General features: G+C 39.5%; 1 protein-coding gene across 1 annotated transcript in view; it reads left to right on the forward strand.

Moving 5' to 3' along the window:
• angpt1 (angiopoietin 1) overlaps positions 1 to 16017 on the forward strand; it is a 66320-nt gene that overhangs the window by 4850 nt on the left and 45453 nt on the right. The gene's annotated exons all lie outside the window — the stretch shown is intronic.

The following is a 16017-nucleotide window of genomic DNA, read 5'->3' on the forward strand; positions in this document are numbered from 1 at the left end:
TTTTTTTTTGGTTGTTCGATAGAGTGTGGATACAGGCAAGTTTTCATAACTGATATACAAACTGAAATGACCAAAAATATTGACTGAGCTAATAAGATTTTGATGTTCGACAATTTCCAATATTTAGTGTTGCGACATACTTAGATCAATACCAAAACTCAGCTTTATTGACATGTCAAAAGATGAAACTGGTGTTTTTTAGTGCACTTTAACAACAGATGGTGTTCTTTGGTGCACTGAAGTGTAATAAGATCTTCTCATTTCTCCCTCTTGTGGAAACTGCAGAAAGTTTCTGGAGCCTTTGCCAAACTAAGCTGTTGAACATGGAGGGGAAATGACCATCCTGGGTGTCTTATCCCTGTGAAATTCCCATCTTTCTGCCTCTTGACGAACTTGACTGCGTTGCATAAACAGTGCTTTAGAGGATATACCAACATGTGGGCAGCAGCTTGTTTCCCTTCCATATTGGGAGTTCATTTGAGAAAGAGTGAATATGTTTCTCTACTTAATGCTGTCAGAAGGCCACACAGTGTGCCTGGGGATCCAAGGGGAAACCTATCTATTTTAGTAGTGACTTCCTCTATAAGAGTTTATTTTCACTCGTAATGTTGTCCAAAGCTAACAATCGGATGATACATAAAGACGGGCAAATGCTCCAAGGAATAAAAAGTCTTGTCCTTCTGGACCTCTAAACTTGCAAAAAGGAAACCATAGAAATTACAGAAGGGCGCTCCAATAACAGCTTCCAGAAGGGTTTTCTTGGTTGCACTTGTGCTTTGACTGTAAGTGAAAAGGAAAGAGAACTTTCTGCTTCTGCGTGTCGTGGGAGCAGGGAAAAACATTACAACAATGCCGCAGTATTTCCACACGGACATGAAAATGGGGTTCAACACTGTTAATGTTTCTGATTTTCAGGGAAAGGGGGCATTTAGCGGTTTTGTCATGCTCAATAAGCCGTACCGCTTTGTTTTCAGACTCACCCGTTTTTTCCAGAGGTCGTATTTCAATTAACCGGTGGCTGCGAACATGATGGCAGCTTTGATACTGGCCAGGCAGGTATTGTACACCTATGTCTCTTTAAAGTCGCATGAATGAAGCAGTACATTTCTAGGTAATGTGACAGTCCATTTTGAATTTGTCTAGTTTCCTTTAGTGCAGCGATACAAAGTTACCATTTGGTTTCTTTTTCCATCATTCATTTTAGTGAATTACTCTCAGGTGGGTACTTTATTGAGGATTTATTTTGCTTTAATTACAAGGTTATACATTTGGCTAAATGCTTGCAGGATTTATGACATCCCCACTGAAAACACTGTAGCTATAGCTTGTAGCTTGGCACCCATTCGTGCATCTGTAAAATAAATTGAGAGTTTCCTCTTATAGGCTCATGTTTCCGTGCACTCTCACTCTTCTAATGGTGCTAATTTTTCTTCATTTGGTCGTTAGAGGTATTACGAATGTAGGTACTCTTGTGATTTGGCCACTTGGACACAGCGAAAAAAGTCACGCACATATGCTATACCGTATTATTACTTTTAATCATCATTAAAAAAATTTGGAGGTAGTCTGAAGTCTAGCCCCAGGCCATCTGATTGATGAGAGGTTGTATTCAGATTCCTTTTAGCTCTAATCTGGTCACCACCAACTTCAGAGGGACATATCTGACTTTTCAGCTGCTAAACGCTCCATTATGTTCACCTTTGCTAACTTTGCAAGTCTGCTTTTTAGTTGACATTAAGAACAAAGCGGTTTAACTAGAGCTTTTTTTTTTTACTTAAACAGCAGTTTGCCAGGACCAGAAGAGTCATAAGAGAAACAAACCAAACAATGAAGTCAGAAGCAATTCCAGCACTGAGACTTTGAAATAGCCTCCAACTCCAACTTTGTTTAGCTGAGTCTCTGGACGCCTTTTAGTCAAGGAGGCCTTTTGTTGAGATTCTTATGGATAGTACCTGTTTTTAGTTAGCTGTTTTCCTTAATTCCTATATTTTATTTTTTGGATTGCTTTGTGAAGATATATCTGTAAAAAGCACTTTAGAAATAAACTTTACTTCCTTACTTATTTATATCTCAATACTTGTAAAAGCTCTGGGAAATTATTTAGAGTTAATAACACCAAGTCATCCATTCATCCACCCGTTCAACTTAGGGTGAAAGGTGCTGGAGCCTATCCCAGCTGTCATGGGGCAAGATATGGGGTAGGTTGACAGACCATCACAGAGCCATTGTTTATACAGCAATACAGATTATATCAGCTTTAAGGTAAGTGTATGTGTATAGGTTTTATTCTAGTGTGGTATTTAAATATTTTCTTATAAAATTGTTGAAATAAGAGGTTTTTTGTTTTTTTGCCTCCCAACAGAACAACCATACATAATATTATTCTGGGCAGACAAGTGAAAGCCATTAGTACTAGAGTGGAAGTTGTTGTCAGAAGAGTTGCCAAAAGCAAAAAGGTTCTTGTCTGCATCTTTGCCACTGCTAAGGTTGAGTGATTATGAGCCAAATATGAGATAATAACAACTTAGATAGAGTGGAACATTAGACATTATGGTCGATGTAAGTGCACGGTTAGTAATGTAATGTGCTGTTATTTTAGCCTGCAGCAAATCACGAGTGTGTTTAAACTTACTTCAGTCGCAGAGCTGCCTGTTATCTTTTTTGTATTTTTGTTTTATAATGACTCTTGATAAACAGAGCAGATGATAATATTACTCACCCATATCTGCTATTTGTTTTCCTCCAGACTTCGGTTCATGCAGGTCGTACGCTGTAAATCAAAGTTTGATTAAGGTCAAAGGAACTGATATGGCATTAAAAACAAAGCTCTGTTTGGATATTTGATATTTGAGCTGTTTGCAGAGAATACCCCAAGACGTCTAACTCGGTTTGAATTTGCAGTAATCTGTCAGATGTTCTCTTTTTTTTTCCCAACTGGTTTGTTTCCAGGAAAAGATAACTGATAAAATATCAATTTCTTGTATTGCTGATTCTGGCAATGTGCCGCAGAATGAAAAATAAGGATACGCTGTGAATTTGAATGCTCTCACTACATGCTTCAGTTTGTGTTCATCCAATTTGGAAGTTCACTCTAAGTTGTGTTGTTTGATCTTCGTTTATGATAATTTTCAATCCCGTAGATATTTCTGTGAAGTGGAGGAAAAATTCCTGAAGCCGCCTTAGATGCTGCCTTTGAGGCCGGCTCTCCCTCCAGTGTCTCTTTGACTCTCCCTGACAGATGTTGCATTCTGAGTGGATGTCTTTGTTTGTCAACGCTGGGGAGCCTTCCAGAGGTTCCAGAGGGCAGCGCCGTTTCACCCTGCTTGGAGTTAGCCTTGCAGATTGTGTGTTTCTCGGATTCTAAAGCAAAGAAACACAAGAATCAAGGTCAGATGCTCCAAAATGAGGAGAAAAGGCCATAGAGTGAGGCCAAGTTGTAGAAAACTGTTGACAGGAAGCGCATAACGGTGAAAAGAAGACAGAAGAAGATTGGGACAGACTCGGAATAGTAGGAAAGAAAACATAAACAGCTTCATTCCCTCGCACTGTGGCCTACATAGATCTTCAAATGAGTAATGGTTGTCTCCATTGTTTTTGTTGCGTTCTTATGGTGGTAGGATGTGAGCCACTTGTTCTTAAGCCCTTCGTGTCACATCTGAGCATTACTTCACGTATTTATTTAATCGTTTATTGTCTTGTGGTGCGAGTGAGAGAGGCGAGCTGCTCTGTGAGTATTGTGCAACGTATTGAATTACATCTTCAGACCCACACATCTTGATGGAATTCAGTCTGGAGCAATTCAGAAGGGCAGGCTGTTTATAACCTGCCTCTGTTTTCTTTGGGCGCTTTGGGCACATGAAGTGAGTCGGGTCTCGGTTTATCGCTTTAAGTGCTGTGATTGGTTTGACACTTCGTTCAGCCTGCTAGTGGCAATACGCACATGCACGAAAAGATATAGACGCACATGCAGACACATTTGCACCCACAAATCTTAATATTTGCTTTGAAAGCAAAGACACTCGTAACCCTGTACAGAGTTGTGTTTGCGTTAGCGGGGACCTGAGCCAGACTTCTCATATTTCACAGAATACCACAGCTGGAGCTGGCACACTCACTGCAGACGTGTAGAGGAAAGTCAGTAAAGTGGGTTACCCTGTGACATTTCTTATGTTCCCTGCTGTTAAACAATAACACCCTCAAAACATCGTACAGTGCAACTCAAGAGTCCTCATAAAATCATTGACTTCGTCGACTGTTTCAGTATGTTTCTTTTCTTTGGTCGTTTTAGCTGTTTGTACTTTCGGTCACGCTGCTATCAGAGCTGTCGATTAGCTGATAAGGAACACCTGCTGCACGACAGAATTTGGTGATGAATTGCACCAAGTATGCAATTCACACGCCTAAAACGCATAATTCGTTTGTTTTTAAAACACAAAAGAAGTACACACAATCTAAGTATTCAATCAAGTACGGTAACGAGAGGCTCTAACGAATAATCTTTTAGGCAAGCAAGCTGTGGATTGGATTTTTTCTTTCTAGTAACGGCTCTAAAAAGTTCAACATTACATATAAGCAGATACTGATTTAGATTTTCATTAGAACTTGCTTTGTTGCATTACACCAAACTATAGCTAATCACACTCCCACCAAAAAAAACCCACCCAAATTGACATGGAAATAGCTCTTTTATATAATTCAATGTTGTAAAAATCAGTCTATACTTAATTTATCTAGTCCTACATTTTTTTTCTCTTCCTTTTTTCACAATGCAAAACCCATACAAACATGTTGATACATATACTCACTGGCCACTTCTTCAGTTACACCTTTGCGAGTTGGACCCTTTTTTGTCTGCAGATTTGTGGACTGCTGCTGCAAATCTCACTTTCCACAACAGCCCAAAGATCTGGTTGCCGTGGAAGCTATTTGAGAGCTGTGAACTCATTGTTATGTTCCAGAAAGCAGTTTGAGATCATTTCAGCTTTTGTGACATGGAGATTTATACTGGTGGATGGAGCCATCAGAAGATGAGAACGCTGTGGTCATAAAGGGATGGACAAGGTCAGCAACAGTACTCAGATAGGCTGTGGCATTTAAAAGATGCTCAGCTGGTACTAAGAACCTCAAAGTGTATCCCCCACAACATTACACAACCAGCAGCACGCCTGTTATCACTGATATAATACAGGATGAATCCATGCTTTCATGTTGTTTACACCAAATTCTGACCTTTATAGAAATCTGGACCTTCATTTAGGACTGTTTATTATTGCTACATTGTTATTCGAGTGCGTGTTACAGGGAAAAACCTTGTAAAAACACTGCTGTATTTGGTGTCAGCCTGAAGCATCAAGCTGTTTTTGGTTTAGGCAAACAGTTGGCTGTAATGATTAGTACAGGTGGATTTTAGCAGTCAGTGTTGTGATTACTGGTAGAGAAAGCACTTTGCACACATTTAGGGATGGAAAAAATGTAGCGTAACATTTTTCTTCATGTACTTCCCCTCTGCAGTAACGGTGCAGTGACAGACTACCTCTAAATTGCGCTGCTGCACGGTGACCTAACAGGAACTAACTTAGAAATCTGTTGTTGATTGAAAAGATGGATGTGCTTGTTGGTCTGAGTTTACAACGAAAATACAAATGGTTACAAATAGTTCCAGAAGTTTATTTAAGTTGACATGTTTGCTGTGATTCTGAGGTGGAAAGGTTAATCCTCCAGAGGCCTGGACATGGACGTTAGTAAATCTGCACGCGTGAGTGTGTCACGTTCGTGTCCGTTTCTGCATGCGGGTTTGTGCACGACACTGTTTTATCTGCACAAGCCTGTTTTTTCGCCTGTGTTTGGATGAGATGACCTTGAGCTTAGCCGATAGTCTGAGAAGGATCATATGAGATGTTACTTCTCTGGGCATGTGCAATCACAAGGTGCAGAAACTGGAACAGAAGCTGACACATGCTGTCAAACAGCACTCACATTATCCATGTAAATGTATACACGTCAGTGATACATGATGTCTATGATGTCTCGTCTAAGGGAAGGATGAAGATATAACTTTTAACAGTTACAGATTGCAAAAAAGAATGGGTGATGTCACTGTTTTCCTAAAATCTACCTTGTATGGAGTAATTATCATTGTTTGCCATGATATAACTAAGATTCGTGGCTTTCTCATGGTTTTCAGTCCTACAACAGCACCAGACGGAGTTCAGTTCCAAGATTAGATGTTCATATTTCAGTTTTTCTGAGCGTTGTGGTACTCGTCATGTTGGCTTAACAGTTAAGGTTTAAAGTTCATTCACGTCCTCAGAGATGGCAGCTTTCAAAAAGAAAACAAAGCCTCTTCTCTTTTTTTTTTCCACAGTGTTATTGCTTTACAGTCCATTTAGTACCTGGAACCTTTAAGCCCTCAAACTAATCACAAAAAATGGATAAGATGTTTTGTTGTTTGAGCATGACCATTTATGTTTAGTTGCACTGGTTGAAATCATTTGATCCATCCTTTGCTTTTGCTTTTGTTTATAGACATGTCTTGAGTGCCGCTGCCTATGAAATTCAAAAACAAACAGAAACTGAACACAGAAACCCAGGAATTAGACAGGTAATGCACACAGTGTGCGCTTCTCTAAATGATCCTTTTCTCTACTTCTGTTTTCTTTAGCAACCTTGCACAACAGAAAAAGATGTGATGTAATTCCAATGACATGCTATGTCAAGAACCTTTCAATGTGTGTACAAATGTACTCGTACTGCAGTTTTTCTATGAAAAACATCAAACACGTGAGCAGCTAATGATCAAGATGCACAAACATGCAACATGTCAACCGAAGCCAAAGATCAAACTGCTCATTAGCTGCACATCGTCGATAAGAGCAGCGTCCACGTCCTTTTAAACATATGTGGTAAACTTCGGGTCAAAGCTGTTTCATGTGTGCATGTTAGCTGGTCTACTTCGGCCTCACTTACTTAGAAGTGCCTCGTGCAGCCACTGACAGTGCGTGTTAGCAACAGTGGAAGCGTGCAATAGGACTGAACAGTAACATAATCTGGACCTGGTGCGATAGTGTCTCTGTGTCTTCGGTATTAAAATCAAAGCGAAGCAAAGATTGTAAGAAAGACACGGAAATGCAAGCACGTGTAGATGTGCAGATATGGGATGGAGGGAGGCAGAAAGAGAAAGTGAAGGAGGCCGTGCTCAGCTCACACTGTGGTGATTAACTATAGGAACGGTTTATAAACTCCGGAGTCTATGCTTAATGGGAGGTTAGGATGAAAGATAAACACGAACGTGACATTGAAGGAAACAACCCTTGTCATTAAAGGCTCATTCGTTTTGATTTAAAAAGACGCCCAGCTTGGTAGGTAGTGGGGCTGGCACACAAACTACTGGAACCATTTTTCCCTGAGGTTTTGCCTGACTAGGAGGTTTAACATATAATGCTGTATGTAGTAAGGTTTCTGTCATGGCTGAAATTAAAACAAAACATGCCCCCTTTCATATATTTCTACAACTGTCTGGCAGAGGAATCTCCTGCTGGGATGTTTTGAGGGTATACTGGAATGCTATCTCAAATATTTGGACGTAATAGACTCCTCCATGGGATGGTGGGTTTGTGATCCCTGTGTGCTTAAGTAAAGGGGCAGACTGACATGGCCAGCAGCATAGACACACAAAAAAAGACTTTTAAAAAAGGGTGCATTCCTGTCCAGATGTGTCCCTGAGGAAAGCTTCTCATGTTGGATGACTAAGTGAGCCACAATATCTCAGGACTGTCCCTCTGCTGGTGCTCCCAGTTTAAGACATCTGGATGAATGGTAGCAGGTCCAGCTTTGTTTGCTTATTTGTTTTTCGTTATGCATTCCCATGTCTTGAATGACTGCAAGAACTTCCTCTCCCATAAGGCTAGATAAGCAAAATTAATTGGAGTAATTTTTGGAGCATTTTGACATTAGATAGCACCAATGTAACTGGAGTATTTATGAAAATATACATTCATATGCACACTTTCCTTCACTGTATTTGTTTACATTTGTCATTGAAAGAAACCATGCTTTGTCTCTAATAGCGACTGTTACATCTGCTTGACTTAGGAATCATACATTAAATGCTGTCTTGAACCACCCCTCATTTCTTTAAGTACAGTGATTTATTGAATCATGTCCATCATGCAGTAAATAAAGGCTCTTTGGCATAAAAGAATTCCCATGTTAGAACTGTCTCACGCATGTAATTTCTTTAAGTACTCTGCAGGAGTAGCTCCCCAGTTGTCTATCAAGGTGATCCCATACTGCTTCAATCATGGTGAGGTTTGGGCTCTGAGAAAGTCAGTACATGACTGATGGTGTTCTTTTGTCTTTCTTCTTGTCTTTTTTCTCTAGTCTGGGATGCTTTTACTGAATTGGCATCAGATGCTTTCCAGATGGTATTGCATCATGAATCAAAATCTGCTGATACTTGTCTGTGCATAATTCCATTCTCTTTGACAATATCCTCACACCACTGGCTGAAATGCAGCTCTAAACCATTTCAGACCCATTCTACAGAAGGCTGTAGATACTCACTGTTGTACCTCTCTCCTGATCTTTGCAAGACTGCTTGCCATTGATTTTCAGTGGGGACTGGTTTTTGTGTAATTTCAGTTTATACTTAATTTGGCATACCTCAGCATTTTCTTCCTTAAGAATGGCTTCTTGATAGCCACCCTTCCACTGATGCCATTTCTGATTAGGCTTCTAACAATAAATGGATCAACTGATCTGAACTTGTCAAGTGTCCTCAACTTTTTTAAGGACACACTACACACCATGCTCAGATACGCCAAGTTTTTGGCTAATAGCTTTTTGGGAATTGCCTTGTTGGTGCAAAAATACTATTATATTGCTGTCAAGCAGTGCTATCTTGGCATTGTTCATAGATTCAGCTAAAGAAATGAGAATAAAATGTGTTTTTGCGACAGACTGCCAGTAACCTAAAGTAAGGACCTAAAGATACAATTTTAAATTTATAATAATAACAATAATAAAAGCTTGTTCCTACCGTAGATTTTATGAGATGGGCTTGTTCCCTCGGTTTTATAGGAGTTGTAGCCTGTAGATATTATGATATTTTTATGTTTCTTGTCTAACACTTTGCAGTGATTTGAGTTATGTGTAGTTTCACTGGAATTTAGTCCTAAAGAAGCACCGAGCAGAGCAACTCTGAAAATTCATTTCCAGAATAAATTTTCCTCATGAAAACAAGCAGTGTCTGTATAATCGTATCAAAATCAGTAAATGAAAACCAAACATTGCTCTTGGATGTTCTCACACAAGTGCTACAAAACTCAAGTTCAAGGCTTTAAAATGTCCGTCTCTCTATTTTATGTCAAAAGACAGTGTTTGTCCATCTGTGCTTTTCATAACACAATGCCAACATTGCAATTTTTATATCTCAATCTGTCATTCTGACAAATAAAAGACTTTCTTTGTCGTATATTCTAGTAGTTTATCACTGAATGTATGTGTTATAGACATAACACTGTCAGACTTTGATTTAAAAGGTCCTTCCAAGTTTGACCATTCACGTAAGAGAAAGCATAACATAGATTACACAAAATTTATGTCTCATAGAAACTAACAAAAAAAAACCCAGACTAAAAGCAACAAGAGCAACACAAGCAGGTTTTCTTCTTTCTTGGGTTTTAATGTTTTTGCAAATTTAACATAATCAAAAGAAGTATTAAATCTAAATTTGACTCGGGTTTGTGTTTCGAAATCGTGATTAAGAGCATCAGAATTTTACCCAGACCTTGTTGAAAATCAAGCCTCATTTCAATTGAAGCATTTAAATTATCTACACAGAGATCTCATCAGTTGTTTGGGGAAAAAAAAATCCCCACATCAAAAGGTATTATGTATATTCCCCCTTCTGTGTTTGTGATTTATTTGAATGGTTAACACTGAGTAATGATATGCAAAGTCGTATAGTTTAAGAATATCTGACAAAATGTGGAAAATATGAACTTCAATTTGGCTTAAAACTTTTGCACTCTGGTTAGAAGTTCTGATTTGTTTTTCCTAAGAAATATCACCCAGCCTTGAATATACCAGCCAGAAAATCTCACTTTCTTTTATTGGCTGCCCTGTTGACAAACCATCATGACAGTAAACCTTTGAAGGTTGAAAAATGGTGTGCGTCTGAACCTGCCAAGCAATTTTGGGTACTTCAAACTACGCACTATAATTGACCTAATCATTTATAAAGAGCTTGGTTTACTTAAAGTTGTGTACACATGTTTCATTATGTCCTTGGAAATACAAAACCACAACAAGATTAGCATCAATACTGTCTTGACAGGTTGACAAACGGGAAGAAAACAAGCAAGAAAGATATAAAGGGGGAAGAAAAGGCAGTGTTGGATCAAGCAGGTGCTGGCAGGCACACAGATCAAGAGAGCTGAGAGAAGGTTTGGACAACCCAATTCATTGCGCACTCCTATTCCTATTCTAAATTATCCACCATCAGCATGTTTACTTGCTTTTTTGTATTGCTTACAGACCTTCTCCAATGTAGTGGCGTGACTTTCACAAATAATACATTCTGTGGGAACTACCTCCTTGCAGGAAGTCTATACTGACCTATAAAATCCTTCTGCACCAAGGGCACTTCCACAGTTTTTGAAATGGGAAGCCCCCCTGCCTCTCTTTTTAAGCTTTCTACTTTATACTCTGTGGAGTAGAAAATATAATGCCTTGATCGATGCTCAATATTCCAGGTGAGGGAATACCAGAAAGTTGATTCTGTAGTCTGGATGGAGCATTTTCAGTCGAAGAAGCATTTCGTCCCTAATCCAAGTGATTTCTTCAGTCTCTACTCACTGCAAGTTTCCCCAACCTTGCTTGTGCTTCGTTTAGGTACTTGAGTGAATGCACTCAAGGTGCCAACCAATGCAGCAATCCTCTAGAGGTTCTGCTGTTAATATCCATGTTCTCAGTCTTCTGCTTTTTGCGTAAGACATATGCCTTGAAAGGTGCTTTATTCATCAACTATAGAGGTTCACACACAGTGCTCAAGAGCTGTCTACCATATTGAACATGATAGAATCACCAGTCTTGAAGGAAAAATGCATATTACCAGATGGCTTATCGAGAGGTTTCTGGTGGTTGCTGGCTGTCATTGAGCGAAATCAGTCACAAAGAGGATGTGGTGCAAAAAAATCTCCTTTTGGTTATTTTGGTTGTTAACAGATTGCTTAGTTGCCAGTAGTTTGCATGTAAGATGATACCTTGTCTGCCAACACTCTAACTGTGCTAACTAACGGTACACTGAGAAAAAGTGGAACATGAAGAATTGCAACACAAACCCGAAGTAGTGAATGCTTGCCTGTAAAGTGAAAGTTGTGCGTCAGCACTGCAATTTGCATGATTCAAATGACGTGGTGTTTACTTTCAAGGCAAATGGTCTCCATTTCTTGCACAGTTTCACAAATGTTCAACTAGTGGTCAGCAAGTATTCGTAGAAAAGTCAGCATATTTAGTTTGAAATACCGGTGTCTGTAGAGGTTTCATTGGGATATTAACGGGAAGTATTTTCTCTCAAGTCCCAAAATTCCTACGGGGGTCACTGACCAATCTATAGGGCTGTGTGACTGTTGCTTCTGGAATGAATATCAGAATGACTGCAACAACCTCCAGCAATCACCAACTGGTCAGAATACCCATTAACTTGACTGGTTGTTGCAATATGATATTGGGCCGTTCTCTCATCCTTTCTGACTGAAGCCTTATTCACTTGATCCAATGTTGCAACACGTTCAAAATGGCAGACAAGTTGACATCACATAGTTAGCGGGTACGTGACTGCAAGACCTAAATAGTCTGTGTGAGCCAGAGCGGAGGGAGTGACACAGTTAACGACTCAGTTAGTGATTCGCTACACCAACGCAAGTACGAACCACACAAGCAACACGTAGAAACTTCCAGCTCTCTGCAAGCAAAAAACTTTGATTCAAAAAGTTAATAAGATTTACCATATACCCCAAGCATTTGTTCAGTAAACATGACAACTCATCTTATGCAATGGATGGGTTTGTGTGGTTGCAGCTAGCTGATATGTCTGTCAGGAAGTAGATGAGTGAGCACTCTGGAAGTTGTTAACTTTCATTATATTGTTAGAGCGCTTATCTACAAGTTGAACTAAATAGGATCAAACTACAGTGTTGTTGAGTTTCCAGTTGTAGTTTTTTGTTGTAGTTGTAGATTCTTCATGCAAGTTTACAACAGTCCACGGAAACGATAACTTTGTTAAAATAAAGTTTGCTGCAGCAGAAAATTATGTCACAGAACACTGCATATAAGCCTGGATATTATTCAGTAATTTACAGGTGTGGTGTAGCAAACAGCTCTTTTAAAACTGCCTGATGAAACTGTCTACTTTGACATGCTGGGCCTATGTTTGTTTCTTATTTATTTTATGTCAGTCTTTCTCACATGACATCCTGTTAGAGGACAAAAAAATGTGGCAGCAATTGAGTAAATCTCTGGATGCTGGCCACTGGAGCAAAGGTCACAGAGATCAGCTACGAGTTCAGTCTGAGTTGTTACTCATCTAATCTTGACAGACTTTAAGACAGCGGTCCTAAAACCATTTAAAGGTGGCTTTTAAAACAAACAATCGAGTGACCGAGTTAGACAGTTTTTAAGATACGGCAGAAGTTTCTCCTATTTTATACAGCTGCAGAAAGTGGCCTGCAGTAAGTCAGGGTAGCACCTTCTAAAGCCCTACTAGAGTGAATTATAGACCCGGATTTTAAAGAGTGGTGTCAAATTCACCTTCCGCTGTCAGTGAACGATAAGAGTGCATAAGTGGAGCCTATTTGCTGGCTTTGGGTCTAAGGCCTGTGATACATTGGGAGGGGCTGATGCGGGGGGTAGATCATGGTAAGTAATAACTCCCATCCTCTCTGTTAAAGTGGCCTGCAATGCATCCAGGCATGAGTGAAAGGGATGTATCCCAGAAGCCAGGCTGCCCCAGTAACACCATTACCATCACCTCCCTGCATGCACAAAGAGCTGGAGATAAGCAGAGATGTGACAAAGCTCCACTGGAAAGTATTTTAAAAAGTCCAGGCCTGCAGTTTCTTACTTTCACAGTGTCTCTTTGCACTGCTACTGCAATTGTTTAGAAGAAGATCAGAAGTTATTTTAAATAGTAATCATAACAGAGAGTATCATTTAAAGGGATTAGCCTGTGCCTGGCTCTCAAGCATTGGTATTTCAGTAGATCTGCCATAATTATTTGCAGGATCCGTATGTTGGATGTCTGACATGATGCCATTCCAACCTTTTTGCGTGTTATGCTTGGTATGAAAATGTGCTTGCTCAGAACGTTTCTATCAGCAACAGTTGCTTTTAAAGTCTCTATCCTGTCATTTACATTCTAAAGGGCTCAAAACAGCCTGTTTGGTGATTAACATCCAGTTGTGCCTCATAAACTGTTTACTCTGACCAGTCTGTGCATGCAAAGGGTACAGAGTGCACTTAAGGCACTGAAGGATGAATGTCATGGAGCGGAGCATAATTAGTAAAGTCACAGGCAGGCCACATGAAGTCAGCTTGTGCCAAACACACCACCATAAAACCTTAATACTTCTGTAAAGTAGCACTTAGGGAAACATAAACTTGTGTTTATGAGACTCTCACTTAGCAAACAATGATTATCTGAAAAGAGATGATAGATTTAGCCATTTCTAGAAGAAATTAAGAAGGCTCTAATAGTATTAAACTATTAGAAAATAGAAGTTACTTAAGGTCATAGTTATGAAAGTGGACTAATTAGTTTTGGTGAGAGACAAATATGTTCTACTAACCTTTTTGACCTGAGATGACCTGTACCTTAATGTGGCTAACAAGTTTGTCTATAGTCTGCCTATGTTACTGTTATAAAGGGTACATAGCTTTAAGTAATATTTTTCACTTGAAAGTATATAAAACTTTAAAGGCCCCTGCTAATATAATCACTTTAATGTTAATATGATTTCTTTAGATCGCTCTGTATATCAGATCTTAGGCCCCACTCATAAAGGCACAGAGACCAGTTGATGACCATCTTGCAACCACTGGTTGTGAGGGTAAAATGAGTATCAGCTAAATGGTTGGTGGCAGTTCCTTTGAAACCAGTTGCTAAGTCTCATTCACACAGGCTGGAAGACCAATCAGTGATCCCTCTGCCAATCACCAGCTACTAGGGAGAAGTGCAGGAAGATGCTGAGTGGTTGATGGAGGAAGTTGATAAAAAGGTATAGGATGCTGCACCAAAAAAAACGTGCTGGGTTGCTGGGTTGCTGGCTGGTTTCCATGTTCGCCAGTAGTTTGCTTGGAAGACGCCAACTTGTCTGCAAATACTCACAAAGTACTTGTCAAGCAGTAGTGAGAGAAGTGCAAACAAACTGAAAAAAGTGACCGTTACCTTCAAAGTAAAAGTTGGACCTTTTGGAATGTGTTGGTTACAGTGGTAAGGCACAGCTTTGACTTTGAAGGCAAACGGTCACCAGTTTTACTTACACTTTTTCAAATTTCACTGTCATTTGGAGAGTAAATGCTAAGCACCTTCTTCGTGATTGAGTTCATCCAGTGAAGGCCAGCAACTTCGAGCAACTACTTACCAACTCATCAGGGAATACATATTTTTCCCTAGTAAACGGTAGTTGCATGGAATCACTTTCTAGGCCTTTGTGACTACTCATTACTACTGAATGAACATTTAAAACAGCAATAAGCACTGAGTGAAGGCTTAAACCAAATTATTTGTGCTGAATATTCATTTTTTTTGAATTCCCTGGTTTTTTTTTCTATCTTAGCAGAATAAAACCTTTGCATTTTCGTTATACACCCATTTTTCACTATCCCAATCTTGCTGCTGAGTGACACAAATTCAGCTCGGCAGTGGAAAGAACTATTTGCTTTTACTGCCGACAATAGTTTCTGCTGGTAGTCAGTAAAAGAAAAAACACTGCATTTAACTGGAGTCGAGGTTAGAAACCATCTAAATAACCCAACACCCACATAGACCTATTTTACAGCTTCCAAAGTGCTGATTTTACATGAATGGGCGTGTTTGTATAATCTCTTTTCTCCTTGGTACTTTCCACTTATGACCCTCGCAAGGTCCAGCCATGATTCAGCCACACTGAGACAAACCGTGAAGTGATAGCTGTTCTTAGGTTTCTGTCATTTGTCTCTTCAATACCCCTTTTTTTTTTTCCGAGATGACTTAAGCTGTGCCAAACCTCTCACTGCCCTGAGACTCGGGGTCTATGATTGTATGAAATCATCACACGAACCATAGAGTTCCAGATTTACCGATCACCTTTTCTCAGTCATAGTCTGTGGTTCATTATCAGCCAGAATAATCCATCATTATTAGAACTTTGCAAATTCCAGACTCCTTGTTTTCTTTCCATGTCTTGACGCCAGACCATTGGAGGTTATATGAAAAGTGACACTTATATCAGTCTTGTGTAGTTCACAGCTAGATGAAGCCATATTATGTCTGAAATCCAGCCTGCAAAAATGTTTAATTTTACTTCTATATTGTCGCCAACAGAGGATATTGCATTGTACGCTTAATTCAACTTGGCAGAGCCACACCAATGGCTGAGAACTGGCAATGTCTGCTGAAGAGCAACAGGGATCCGCCTCGGTTCTCTTTTATTATCCATCAGTCTTGGATTGATTAAAATATTGCAGTTCATTTATTTGCTATGAAAGCAAAAAAGTCTATTTTTTATCTGCATACAAATCATTTACTGGAAATAGTTGCAGGATAAATGTTTTCTATTGAATTATACATACAGATAAAAAAGATATTTCTGTCACTTCTGAAAATATTATGCCCACCAATATAAACTGTATGTGAAGTATGTGCATTGTAGCATGTAGCATAATTTCTCCTTGTTTGTATCTGACAGATTTTTAGCCAAGTGCGTAGATTTTAGCCAGTTGTGCGTGGCCGCAGTTGGACACAAGTTTCTTGGTGGA

Source organism: Haplochromis burtoni, unplaced genomic scaffold (assembly GCF_018398535.1).
Source record: "Haplochromis burtoni strain Fernald_Lab_line unplaced genomic scaffold, NCSU_Asbu1 Contig_200, whole genome shotgun sequence".
NCBI lineage: Eukaryota > Metazoa > Chordata > Actinopteri > Cichliformes > Cichlidae > Haplochromis > Haplochromis burtoni.